Genomic DNA, 13,291 nt, shown 5'->3' on the forward strand with positions numbered 1-13,291 from the left:
GATAAACTGTAAGAAACAAGATCAAAGAACTTGAAGACAGGTCCATTGAGATTATCCAGTCTAATGAATAGAAAATAAAAAGAATGAGAAAAAAATGGCAGAGCCTCAGAAACCTGTAAGACACCACTGAGTATACCAGCATATGCATAACGGGAGTCCCAGAAGAAAAGGAGAAAAAGTGAAAAACAGATAGAATATCTGAAGAAATAGAATCAAAAATTTCTCAAACTTGATGAAAAAGAATAATTTGCAAGATGCTCAAAACCCCAAGTAAGATAAACACAAAGATATTTGTACCTACACACATCATAATCATACTGCCAAAGGTAAAAGAGAATCTTAAAAGCAGAAATTCCTTCTGTAAGGCCAGTATTAACATGATACCAAGATTAGACAAAGACATCACAAGAAAAGAAGACTATAAACCAATATTCCTTAAGAATATTGATGCCAAAATCCTCAAAAAAATAGCAAACTGAATCCATGAACGTGTTAAAAGGATTATACATCATGACTAAGTAAGATTTATCCCAGAATGCAAGGTTTGTTTAACATATGAACAATCAGTTTTATCAATAGAATAAAGAACAAAAACCACATGATCATCTACATAGATGAAGGACAAGCATTTGATAAATTCCAGCAGGTTTTCATGACAAAACACTCAACAAACTAGGAATAAAAGAGAACTTCCTCACCTGAAAAGGCTACCCATGAAAAATGCAGAGTTAATATCATATTTAATGTTTATGGTCTGAATGCTTTCTTCTAAGATCAGAAACAAGGCAAGAATATCTCTTCTTGCCACTTGTAGTCAACATTGTACTGGAGGTTCTAGTCAGGGCAATTAGGCAGGAAAAAAAATAAATAAATGCCATCTGGATTACCCAGATGGGTTTTTTTTTCTCTCTCTAGTAAGTCTGTGTCTTTATTCCCATCTTGACCCTAGGTTCTTCAAGACCTTTTTTTTTTTTAGATTCCATATATATGTGTTAGCATATGGTATTTGTTTTTCTCTTTCTGACTTACTTCACTCTGTATGACAGACTCTAGGTCCATCCACCTCACTACAAATAACTCAATTTTGTTTCTTTTTATAGCTGAGTAATATTCCATTGTGTATATCTGCCACATCTTCTTTATCCATTCATCTGTCGATGGACACTTAGGCTGCTTAAAGTTAACCTTAACCAAAGATTTACAAAACCTTTACCAAACATCACATTAACAAGTTAATATAAGCATGTATACTCCAATAAAGATTTAAAAAAAAAAAGCCATCTGGATTGGAAAAGAAGTGAACCTATTTCTAGTGACAGATGACATAATCTTGAATATATAAAATCCTAAAGAATCCACAAAAATAATATTATAAGTAATGGTTTCATTGTGGTTGCAAGATACAAGATCAATATAAAAAAATCAATTGTATTTCTCTCCAGTAACAATGCACATTCTGAAAATAAAAGATGAAATTAAGAAAATATTTCCACTTAGAATAGCACTAAAAATAAAACCCTTAGGAATAAATTTAACTGCAGAACTTGTACACCAAAATACAAAAATTTATTGAAAGAAATTAAGAGAGCTAAATAAATGAGAAGACACACAGGTTCATGGATCAGAAGACTTAATATTTTTAAAATGGGAATACTCCCCCCAACTGATCTACTGATTCAATGCAATCCTTATCAAAATACCAACTGACATTTTTTTAAAGAAATTGGCAGGCTGATTTCAAAATTTTTATGGAAATGTAAGGGACCCAGAATAGCCAAAAACAATCTTCAAAAGGAACAAAGTTGAGAGACTCACATTTCCCAAATCCAGAACTTACTATATAACTGTAGTAAGACATAACAATGGACATATAGATTAATGGAATGGAATTGAGAATCCAGAAATAAACTCTTATATATTTATAGTCATTTGATTTTCTACAGGGGTTCCAAGATTATACAATGGGGAAAATAATAATCTTTCAACAAATGATACTGAGACAACTGGATATTCTATGCAAAAGATTAGAGTTGAACCCCTATTTCACACCATACACAAAACATAAATCGAAAAGGGACCATATACTAAACACCCAATGTAATAACTAAAACTATAAAACTTTTACAAGGAAACATCAAAGTTAATCTAATGAATTTGTATTAAGTAATCGTTTCTTAGGTATTACAAAAACATAAAAAGAGATAAATAGGACTTAATTAAAATTTAAAAACTTTTGCACTGTGAATGATAGCATAAAGAAATTGAGGCTCTCTGCTGAAGATGGCGGAAGAGTAAGACGAGGAGATCACCTTCCTCACCACAGATACATCAGAAATACATCTACACGTGGAACTGCTCCTCTAGAACACCTACTGAATGCTGGCAGAAGACCTCAGACCTCCCAAAAGGCAAGAAACCCCCCACATAACTGGGTAGGGCAAAAGAAAAAAAGAAAAAACAGAGACAAAAGAATAGGGATGGGACCTGCACCAGTGGGAGGGAGCTGTGAAGGAGGAAAGGTTTCCACACACTAGGAAGCCCCTTCGCGGGGTGGAGACTGCAGGTGGCGGAGGGGCGAAGCTTCGGAGACGCAGAGGAGAGCGCAGCCACAGGGGTGCGGAGGGCAAAGTGGAGAGATTCCCGCACAGAAGATCAGTGCCAAGCAGCACTCACCAGCCCAAGAGGCTTGTCTGCTCACCCGCCGGGGCGGGTGGGGGCTGGGAGCTGAGGCTCGGGCTTCGGTCGGATCGCAGGGAGAAGACTGGGGTTGGCGGCGTGAACACAGCCTGAAGGGGCTAGTGCGACACGGCTAGCTGGGAGGGAGTCCGGGAAAAAGTCTGCAGCTGCCGAAGAGGCAAGAGACATTTTCTTGCCTCTTTGTTTCCTGGTGCGTGAGGAGAGGGGATTAAGAGCGCTGCTTAAAGGAGCTCCAGAGACGGGCGGGAGGCACGGCTATCAGCGCGGACCCCAGAGACGGACATGAGACGCTAAGGCTGCTGCTGCTGCCACCAAGAAGCCTGTGTTCAATCACAGGTCACTATCCACACCTCCCCTCCCGGGAGCCTGTGCAGCCCGCCACTGCCAGGGTCCCGTGATCCAGGGACAACTTCCCCGGGAGAACGCATGGCGTGCCTCAGGCTGGTGCAACGTCACGCTGGCCTCTGCCGCCGCAAGCTTGCCCCGCATCCGTACCCCTCATTCCCCCCGGCCTGAGTGAGCCAGAGACCCCGAATCAGCTGCTCCTTTAACCCCGTCCTGTCTGAGTGAAGAACAGATGCCCTCAGGGGACCTACATGCAGAGGTGGGTCCAAATCCAAAGCTGAACCCCAGGAGCTGTGCGAACAAAGAAGAGAAACGGTAATTTCTCCCAGGAGCCTCAGGAGCAGCAGATTAAATCTCCACAATCAACTTGATGTACCCTGCATATGTGGAATACCTGAATAGACAACAAATCATCCCAAATTGAGGAGGTGGACTTTGGGAGCAAGATATATTATTTTTTCCCCTTTTCTTCTTTTCGTGAGTGTGTATGTGTATGCTTCTGTGCGTGATTTTGTCTGTATAGCTTTGCTTTCACCATTTGTCCTAGGATTCTGTCTGTCCATTCTTTTTTCTTTTCTTTTTTTTTTTTTTACTTAAAAAAATTTTTTTCATAATAATTATTTTTATTTTAATAACTTTATTTTATCTTATTTTATTTTATTTTATTTTATCCTCTTACATTCTTTCTATTTTTTCTCCCTTTTATTCTGAGTCTTGTGGATGAAAGGCTCTTGGAGCTCCAGCCAGGAGTCAGTGCGGTGCCTCTGAGGTGGGAGAGCCAACTTCAGGACACTGGTCCACAAGAGACCTCCCAGCTCCACATAATACCAAACGGCGAAAATCTCTCAGAGATCTCCATCTCAACATCAAGACCCAGCTTCACTCAACAACCAGCAAGCTACAGTGCTGGACACCCTATGCCAAACAACTAGCAAGACAGGAACACAGCCCCATCCATTAGCAGAGAGGCTGCCTAAAATCATAATAAGGCCACAGACACCCCAAAACACACCACCAGACGTGGACGTGCCCACCAGAAAGACAAGATCCAACTTCATCCACCAGAACACAGGCACTAGTCCCCTCCACCAGGAAGCCTACACAACCCACTGAACCAACCTTAGCCACTGGGGACAGATACCAAAAACAACGGGAACTACGAACGGGCAGCCTGGGAAAAGGAAACCCCAAACACAGTAAGATAAGCAAAATGAGAAGACAAAAAAACACACAGCAGGCAAAGGAGCAGGGTCAAAACACACCAGACCTAACAAATGAAGAGGAAATAGGTAGTCTACCTGAAAAAGAATTCAGAATAATGATAGTAAAGATGATCCAAAATCTTGGAAATAGAACAGACAAAATGCAAGAAACATTTAACAAGGATGTAGAAGAACTAAAGAGGAAACAAGCAACGATGAAAAACACAATAAATGAAATTAAAAATACTCTAGATGGGATCAATAGCAGAATAACTGAGGCAGAAGAACGGATAAGTGACCTGGAAGATAAAATAGTGGAAATAACTACTGCAGAGCAGAATAAAGAAAAAAGAATAAAAAGAACTGAGAACACTCTCAGAGACCTCTGGGACAACATTAAACACACCAACATTCGAATTACAGGGGTCCCAGAAGAAGAAGAGAAAAAGAAAGGGACTGAGAAAATATTTGAAGAGATTATAGTTGAAAACTTCCCTAATATGGGAAAGGAAATAGTTAATCAAGTCCAGGAAGCACAGAGAGTCCCATACAGGATAAATCCAAGGAGAAACACGCCAAGACACACATTAATCAAACTATCAAAAATTAAATACAAAGAAAACATATTAAAAGCAGCAAGGAAAAAACAACAAATAACACATAAGGGAATCCTCATGAGGATAACAGCTGATCTTTCAGCAGAAACTCTGTAAGCCAGAAGGGAGTGGCAGGACATATTTAAAGTGATGAAGGAGAAAAACCTACAACCAAGATTACTCTACCCAGCATGGATCTCATTCAGATTTGATGGAGAAATTAAAATCTTTACAGACAAGCAAAAGCTGAGAGACTTCAGCACCACCAAACCAGCTTTACAACAAATGCTAAAGGAACTTCTCTAGGCAAGAAACACAAGAGAAGGAAAACACCTACAATAACAAACCCAAAACATTTAAGAAAATGGGAATAGGAACATACATATCGATAATTACCTTAAATGTAAGTGTATTAAATGCTCCCACCAAAAGACACAGACTGGCTGAATGGATACAAAAACAAGACCCATATATATGCTGTCTACAAGAGGCCCACTTCAGAACTAGGGACACATACAGACTGAAAGTGAGGGGATGGAAAAAGATATTCCATGCAAATGGAAATCAAAAGAAAGCCAGAGTACCAATTCTCATATCAGACAAAATAAACTTTAAAATAAGACTATTACAAGAGACAAAGAAGGACACTTCAGAATGATCAAGGGATCGATCAAAGAAGAAGATATAACAATTGTAAATATTTATGCACCCAACATAGAAGCACCTCAATACATAAGGCAAATGCTAACAGCCATAAAAGGGGAAATCGACAGTAATACAATCATAGTAGGGGACTTTAACACCCCACTTTCACCAATGGACAGATCATCCAAAATGAAAATAAATAAGGAAACACAAGCTTTAAATGCTACATTGAACAAGATGGACTTAATTGATATTTATAGGACATTCCATCCAAAAACAATAGAATACACTCTTTTCTCAAGTGCTCATGGAACATTCTAGAGGATAGATCATATCCTGGGTCACAAATCAAGCCTTGGTAAATTTAAGAAAATTGAAATCGTATCAAGTATCTTTTCCGACCACAACGCTATGAGACTAGATATCAATTACAGGAAAAGATCTGTAAAAAATACAAACACATGGAGGCTAAACAATACACTACTTAATAACCAAGAGATCACTGAAGAAATCAAAGAGGAGATCAAAAAATACCTAGAAACAACTAACAATGAAAACACGATGACCCAAAACCTATGGGATGCAGCAAAAGCAGTAGAGGGAAGTTTATAGCAATACAATCCTACCTTAAGAAACAGGAAACATCTCAAATAAACAACCTAACCTTGCACCTAAAGCAATTAGAGAAAGAAGGACAAAAAAACCCCAAAGTTAGCAGAAAGAAAGAAATCATAAAGATCAGATCAGAATTAAATGAAAAAGAAATGAAGGAAACGAAAGCAAAGAGCAATAAAACTAAAAGCTGGTTCTTTAAGAAGATAAACAAAATTGATAAACCATTAGCCAGACTCATCAAGAAAAAAAGGGAGAAGACTCAAATTAATAGAATTAGAAATGAAAAAGGAGAAGTAACAACTGGCCTTGCAGAAATACATAGGATCATGAGAGATTACTACAAGCAACTCTATGCCAATAAAATGGACAACCTGGAAGAAATGGACAAATTCTTAGAAATGCACAACCTTCCGAGACTGAACCAGGAAGAAATAGAAAATATGAACAGACCAATCACAAGTACTGAAATTGAAACTGTGATTAAAAACCTTCCAACAAACAAAAGCCCAGGACCAGGTGGATTCACAGGCGAATTCTACCAAACATTTAGAGAAGAGCTAACACCTAGCCTTCTCAAACTCTTCCAAAATATAGCAGAGGGAGGAACACTCCCAAACTCATTCTACGAGGCCACCATCACCCTGATACCAAAACCAGACAAAGATGTCACAAAGAAAGAAAACTACAGGCCAATATCACTGATGAACATAGAGGCAAATATCCTCAACAAAATACTAGCAAACAGAATCCAACAGCACATTAAAAGGATCATACACCATGATCAAGTGGGGTTTATTCCAGGAATGCAAGGATTCTTCAATATACGCAAATCAATCAACGTGATACATCATATTAACAAACTGAAGGAGAAAAACCATATGATCATCTCAATAGATGCAGAGAAAGCTTTCAACAAAATTCAACACCCATTTATGATAAAAGCCCTGCAGAAAGTAGGCATAGAAGGAACTTTCCTCAACATAATAAAGGCCATATATGACAAACCCACAGCCAACATCGTTCTCAATGGTGAAAAACTGAAACCATTTCCACTAAGATCAGGAACAAGACAAGGGTGCCCACTCTCACCACTATTATTCAACATAGTTTTGGAAGTGTTAGACACAGCAATCAGAGAAGAAAAAGAAATAAAAGGAATCCAAATCGGAAAAGAAGAAGTAAAACTGTCACTGTTTGCAGATGACATGATACTATACATAGAGAATCCTAAAGATGCTACCAGAAAACTGCTAGAGCTAATCAATGAATTTGGTAAAGTAGCAGGATACAAAATTAATGCACAGAAATCTCTTGTATTCCTATACACTAATGATGAAAAATCTGAAAGTGAAATTAAGAAAACACTCCTGTTTACCATTGCAACAAAAAGAATAAAATATCTAGGAATAAACCTACCTAAGGAGACAAAAGACCTGTATGCAGAAAAGTATAGGACACTGATGAAAGAAATTAAAGATGATACAAACAGATGGAGAGTTATACCATGTTCTTGGATTAGAAGAATCAACATTGTGAAAATGACTCTACTACCCAAAGCAATCTACAGATTCAATGCAACCCCTATCAAACTACCACTGGCATTTTTCACAGAACTAGAACAAAAAAATTCACAATTTGTATGGAAACACAAAAGACCCCGAATAGCCAAAACAATCTTGAGAACGAAAAATGGAGCTGGAGGAATCAGGCTCCCTGACTTCAGACTATATTACAAAGCTACAGTAATCAAGACAGTTTGGTACTGGCACAAAAACAGAAATTTAGATCAATGGAACAGGATAGAAAGCCCAGAGATAAACCCACGCACATATGGTCACCTTATCTTTGATAAAGGAGGCAAGCATATACAGTGGAGAAAAGACAGTCTCTTCAATAAGTGGTGCTGGGAAAATTGGACAAGTACATGTAAAAGTATGAAATTAGAACACTCCCTGACACCATACACAAAAATAAACTCAAAATGGATTAAAGACCTAAGTGTAAGGCCATACACTATCAAACTCTTAGAGGAAAACATAGGCAGAACACTCTATGACATAAATCACAGCAAGATCCTTTTTGACCCAACTCCTAGAGAAATGGAAATAAAAACACAAATAAACAAATGGCACCTAATGAAACTTAAAAGCTTTTGCACAGCAAAGGAAACCATAAACAAGACCAAAAGACAACCCTCAGAATGGGAGAAAACATTTGCAAATGAAGCAACTGACAAAGGATTAATCTCCAAGATTTACAAGCAGCTCATGCAGCTCAATAACAAAAAAACAAACAACCCAATGCAAAAATGGGCAGAAGACCTAAATAGACATTTCTCCAAAGAAGATCTACAGATGGCCAACAGACACATGAAAGAATGCTCAACATCATTAATCATTAGAGAAATGCAAATCAAAACTACAATGAGGTATCATCTCACACCAGTCAGAATGGCCATCGTCAAAATATCTAGAAACAATAAATGCTGGAGAGGGTGTGGAGAAAAGGGAACACTCTTGCACTGTTGGTGGGAATGTAAATTGATACAGCCACTATGGAGAACAGTATGGAGGTTCCTTAAGAAACTAAAAATAGAACTGCCATACAACCCAGCAATCCCACTACTGGGCATATACCCTGAGAAAACCATAATTCAAAAAGAGTCATGTACCAAAATGTTCATTGCAGCTCTATTTACAATAGCCAGGACATGGAAGCAACCTAAGTGTCCATCATCGGATGAATGGGTAAAGAAGATGTGGCACATATATACAATGGAATATTACTCAGCCATAAAAAGAAATGAAATGGAGGTATTTATAATGAGGTGGATGGAGTTAGAGTCTATCATACAGAGTGAAGTAAGTCAGAAAGAGAAAAACAAATACAGTATGCTAACACATGTATACGGAATCTAAGAAAAAAAAAAAAGGTCATGAATAACCTAGTGGTAAGATGGGAATAAAGACACAGACCTACTAGAGAATGGACTTGAGGATATGGGGAGGGGGAGGAGTGAGATGTGACAGGGTGAGAGAGTGTCATGGACATATATACACTACCAAATGTAAAATAGATAGCTAGTGGGAAGCAGCCGCATAGCACAGGGAGATCAGCTCGGTGGTTTGTGACCACCTAGAGGGGTGGGATAGGGAGGGTGGGAGGGAGGGAGATGCAAGAGGGAAGAGATATGGGAACATATGTATATGTATAACTGATTCACTTTGTTATAAAGAGGAAACTAACACACCATTGTAAAGCAATTATACTCCAATAAAGATGTTAAAAAAAAATTTAAAAAAAGAAATTGAAAAGACAATTCACAGATGGGAGAAAATATTTGCAAATCTAGGTACAAGGGACTTGTGTCTAGAATATATAAAGAAGTCACAACTCAAAAATGATAAATAATCCAATTTAAAAATAGAAAAAGTATTTGAATGGATATTTCTACAAAGAAGATGTACAAATTATCAATACACACAAGAAAAGATGTTCAGTATCATTAGTCATTGGGGAAATTAAATGAGAACCACAATGAGATACCACTTCATACCACTAATATGGCTAAAATAAAAAAGACAGATAATAACTAGTGACAGTGAAGATGTAATGTAAGTGGAATTGTCTAGATCACTGGCAGGAATGTTAAGTGGTACAGCTACTTTGGAAAACAATTTGGCAGTGCCTAAAAAACTTACACATTAGAGTTACCATTTGACTCAGCATTTCCACTCCACTTATCACTCAAGACAAGTGAAAATATATGTTCATACAAAACTTGTATACGAATGTTCATAGCAAGATTATTCATCATAGCCAAAAAATGGAAAGGAAACAACCCAAATATCTACCAGCTGATGAATGGGTAAACAAAATTGGGTATATGTACATAGTGAAACATTATTTGGCAATAAAAAGGAATGAACTACTGATAGATGGTATATGCATGAACCTTGAAAACATTATGCTAAGTGAAATAAGACAGATGCAAAAGATCACATATTTTATGATTCCATTTGTATAAAATGTCCTTAATAGATAAATCTATAGAATCAGAAAGTATATTAGTGATTCCTTAGGAGTAGAGAGGAAGGGAGTATTGGGGCAGATGACGAATGACTGCTGATGGGTACTAGGTTCCTTTTTGGGGTGATGAAAAATTCTAAAATGAGATAGTGATGATGGTTGCACAATTCTATGAAAATACTAAAAGCCACTGAATTGTACACTTTAAATAGGTGAATTCATGGTATGTAAATTATGCCTCACTAAAGCTACTAACGCATAGATGTTTCATATATATACGAAATAACGTATTTACTGGAAAAAATATATATTGGAAAAATACCAGGCACAAGGAGCTGCTTAGATTGAGTTTCAGCTCAACCATCAATCTAACCTGAAACCTTAAGACAATCACTTTCCCTCTCTTGGACTCAGTTTTCTCATCTGCAAAATGGGCTAATAGTAACATCCACTCTGCAGGCCACAGGGAGCTGCTATGAGGATTGAACGAGGTAATTAGGGTGGAAGCAATGATCAGCTGGGTAGAGTTGGGCACCACATAATGTATTTAGGTATAGTTTAGGCTGTAGAGTGTCACGATTAAGAACATGGACTCTAGGAACAGGCAGCCTGTGTTCACCAACTCGCTGTGATAGAAAGCAAGTAACTTTACCTTTCTGTATGTGGTCTCCTATAAAATAGGATCACAGTAGGGCTGCTTTTACAGGGTTGTGACAAGAATGAAATGAGTTAAGAAAACACATACAAAACTTACAAAAAGTGAAGTTCAGTGGACTATGGAATGGATGTGGAAACTGAGAATGCATTGCTCAAACTCTGATTACTAAAAGAAAGGAGAGGGAGGGAGGGAAGGAAGAAGGAAAGGTTTTGGAGGGTCTGAGACAGAGAGCTATTGTATCAAATTAACATCATTTGAGATTATGAAACAAATTGTGATGGTGAAGAGTGGCTTCAGTAAGTTAATATCATCTGTTAATCAGCTATAGACATTTCTAGTAAAGAGAGAAGGAAAGTATTTTTTTGTCCATGTCCTAGATTATTCCATGTTACCGTATTGTTACAAATGATGGAAAGAAATATAAGAAAGGAGAGTTAAATAGTTCTGTTCTCACATGACTTTGCGAATGTCATACGTGAGAAAATCTGGAGCTTACAAAGAAACAATTCACTCATTGGAAACTACTCTTTGAGCACCTAGGTGAGCTCCTGAGGAGTGAGATGGCTTTAACTTGTGGGCCCTAAGGCAGATGTCCAAAATGAAGACTCTTGACTCTCCTCCTAGGAGAAAAAACTAACAAAGACCAATTTAATGCTTCCTATGTTGTTTGGGATATAATGGAATGAATAAATACTGTTTTTCATTGTCCCTGGGAAATTTACACTTTCGTATTGAAAAGGCCCTTCGAGAATTCCATCTGTTTCCTCACATTTCAAAGTCTGAGCTTAAGTGTTTAGCAAATGGGTCTTCAACAGAATGGTCTTTGCTGAGGAAGGCTCAGCAGTCTCAGCCTCTACTTTGGAAGAGCTGAAGGTCCACTAGGAGAGACATGATTCATCGCATGAGGTAGAAGGACACCAAAACCAACCAGAGGGCCACAGACAGTCATGAAGAATTAGAAAGGAGAGAAAACTAGAAGAGGGAACTAGGGAAAGGTCCAAGGAGATGGCAAGGTGGCTGGGGGAGAGGCATTCCTGACAAGCATGGGGTGGATGCAGACACCAGATACTGGGGATAATTCTGTTTGCCTGGAATGCAGGAACATACAAGGGAGGGATGAGAGGGAAGATGGAAAGATAACACAGTATTTAATCATTCCCCCAAGCTCAGGTCACAGTCTGAGAAGTTTGGAATTTGTTTTTCAATTTATGGGAAGATAGTTTTAAAAGTTTTAAACAGAAAAATATTATGATTGGAGCTATGGTTTAGAAAAAGTTGTTCCCCTTAAGGAACTTTCATTTGGGAAATTTTATTCTCAAATGAAGTGCCAGACACTTTGTTGCTTCCAAGAAACTCTTCAGTTTTGTCTTTATAGAGAATGGAATCATCTAACCGTTTTCCTTTTCTATTTGGCTCCCAGGACACACAGTGCAAATCTGCCATTTGATTTTTACTAGGTTAAACACATGGCCTGTATTTCTGCAATGAATTTCTCCTAGATCTTGGTCTTCCGTTCTCATGTCTATTTTCCACGATTCTGACTTTTATCCCTTACATTTTCTCTTTTATGGCATGTATTGCCACAAATCCTCTGGCTAAAATGAGGTAGAGATGTCTCATTTTACATCTACATGTACATGTACATACAACGGAATATAGTTTATGGGAAGGATTGGATAAGCATGTGTTTGGGTCCAGTACACCAGCGAGGCAATACCAGTGTGTAATGAGGTCTGAGCTGGAGTCATAACAACACAAGTGGATGGGGGAACAGTGTGAGTCCTTGGAAACGTCAGTATTAGTGAGATTCCCTACATCTTAGATGTGTGGTGTGGGGCAGACCAAAAAGTCAAAGTTGATTGATGTCATGGATCAAAGACCAGGTGACTAGATTTCTTTGAGAGTGGTGGCAGCCTTAATATAAATAAAAAAACATAGGAAGAAGGAAAGTCTTTTTATGTGAAGGCGATAAGGAAGGTTCTAGAAATGTTGACTAAGTTGGACACATCCAGTGAGAAGATAGAAATGGAGGGGACAATCTTAAAGGAGTCAGAGCTTGTGGCATGGCTCAAGAAATCACTTGCATAGAGGTGGGCGTTGAGGGAATGCAAGGTGGTGAAACTTCCAAAGAGAAGCATATATAGGGTGAAAAGCAAAGGGCTAAAATTAGGGTCTTGGTCAATGTATACACTATAGGATGAGAGAATTGAGAAGAATCAGAGTAGCAGACCACTAAGAGAACCAAAATGAGCCTGTGATAGGAAAGCCAAGAGTGGAGAAAGTAACAAGGAGGAATCTATAATCAGCAAGAAAAACCATTGGATTTATTCATGAGAAAATCACTGATAACTTTTAAGAAAACTATTTCAGTAGAGTACTGAGGTAGGTAGAAGCCAATTTCCAGGATTTAAGAAGTGAACGGATGTTGAGAAAGTACAGGGTTTAGGTGTAGACCAGAACTTCTCAAACACCACCAGCAGGCCTGGGCATTTTGAAAATATCCA

This window comes from Balaenoptera physalus, assembly GCF_965194825.1.
Source record: "Balaenoptera physalus genome assembly, chromosome: 7".
NCBI classification, from domain to species: Eukaryota; Metazoa; Chordata; class Mammalia; order Artiodactyla; family Balaenopteridae; genus Balaenoptera; species Balaenoptera physalus.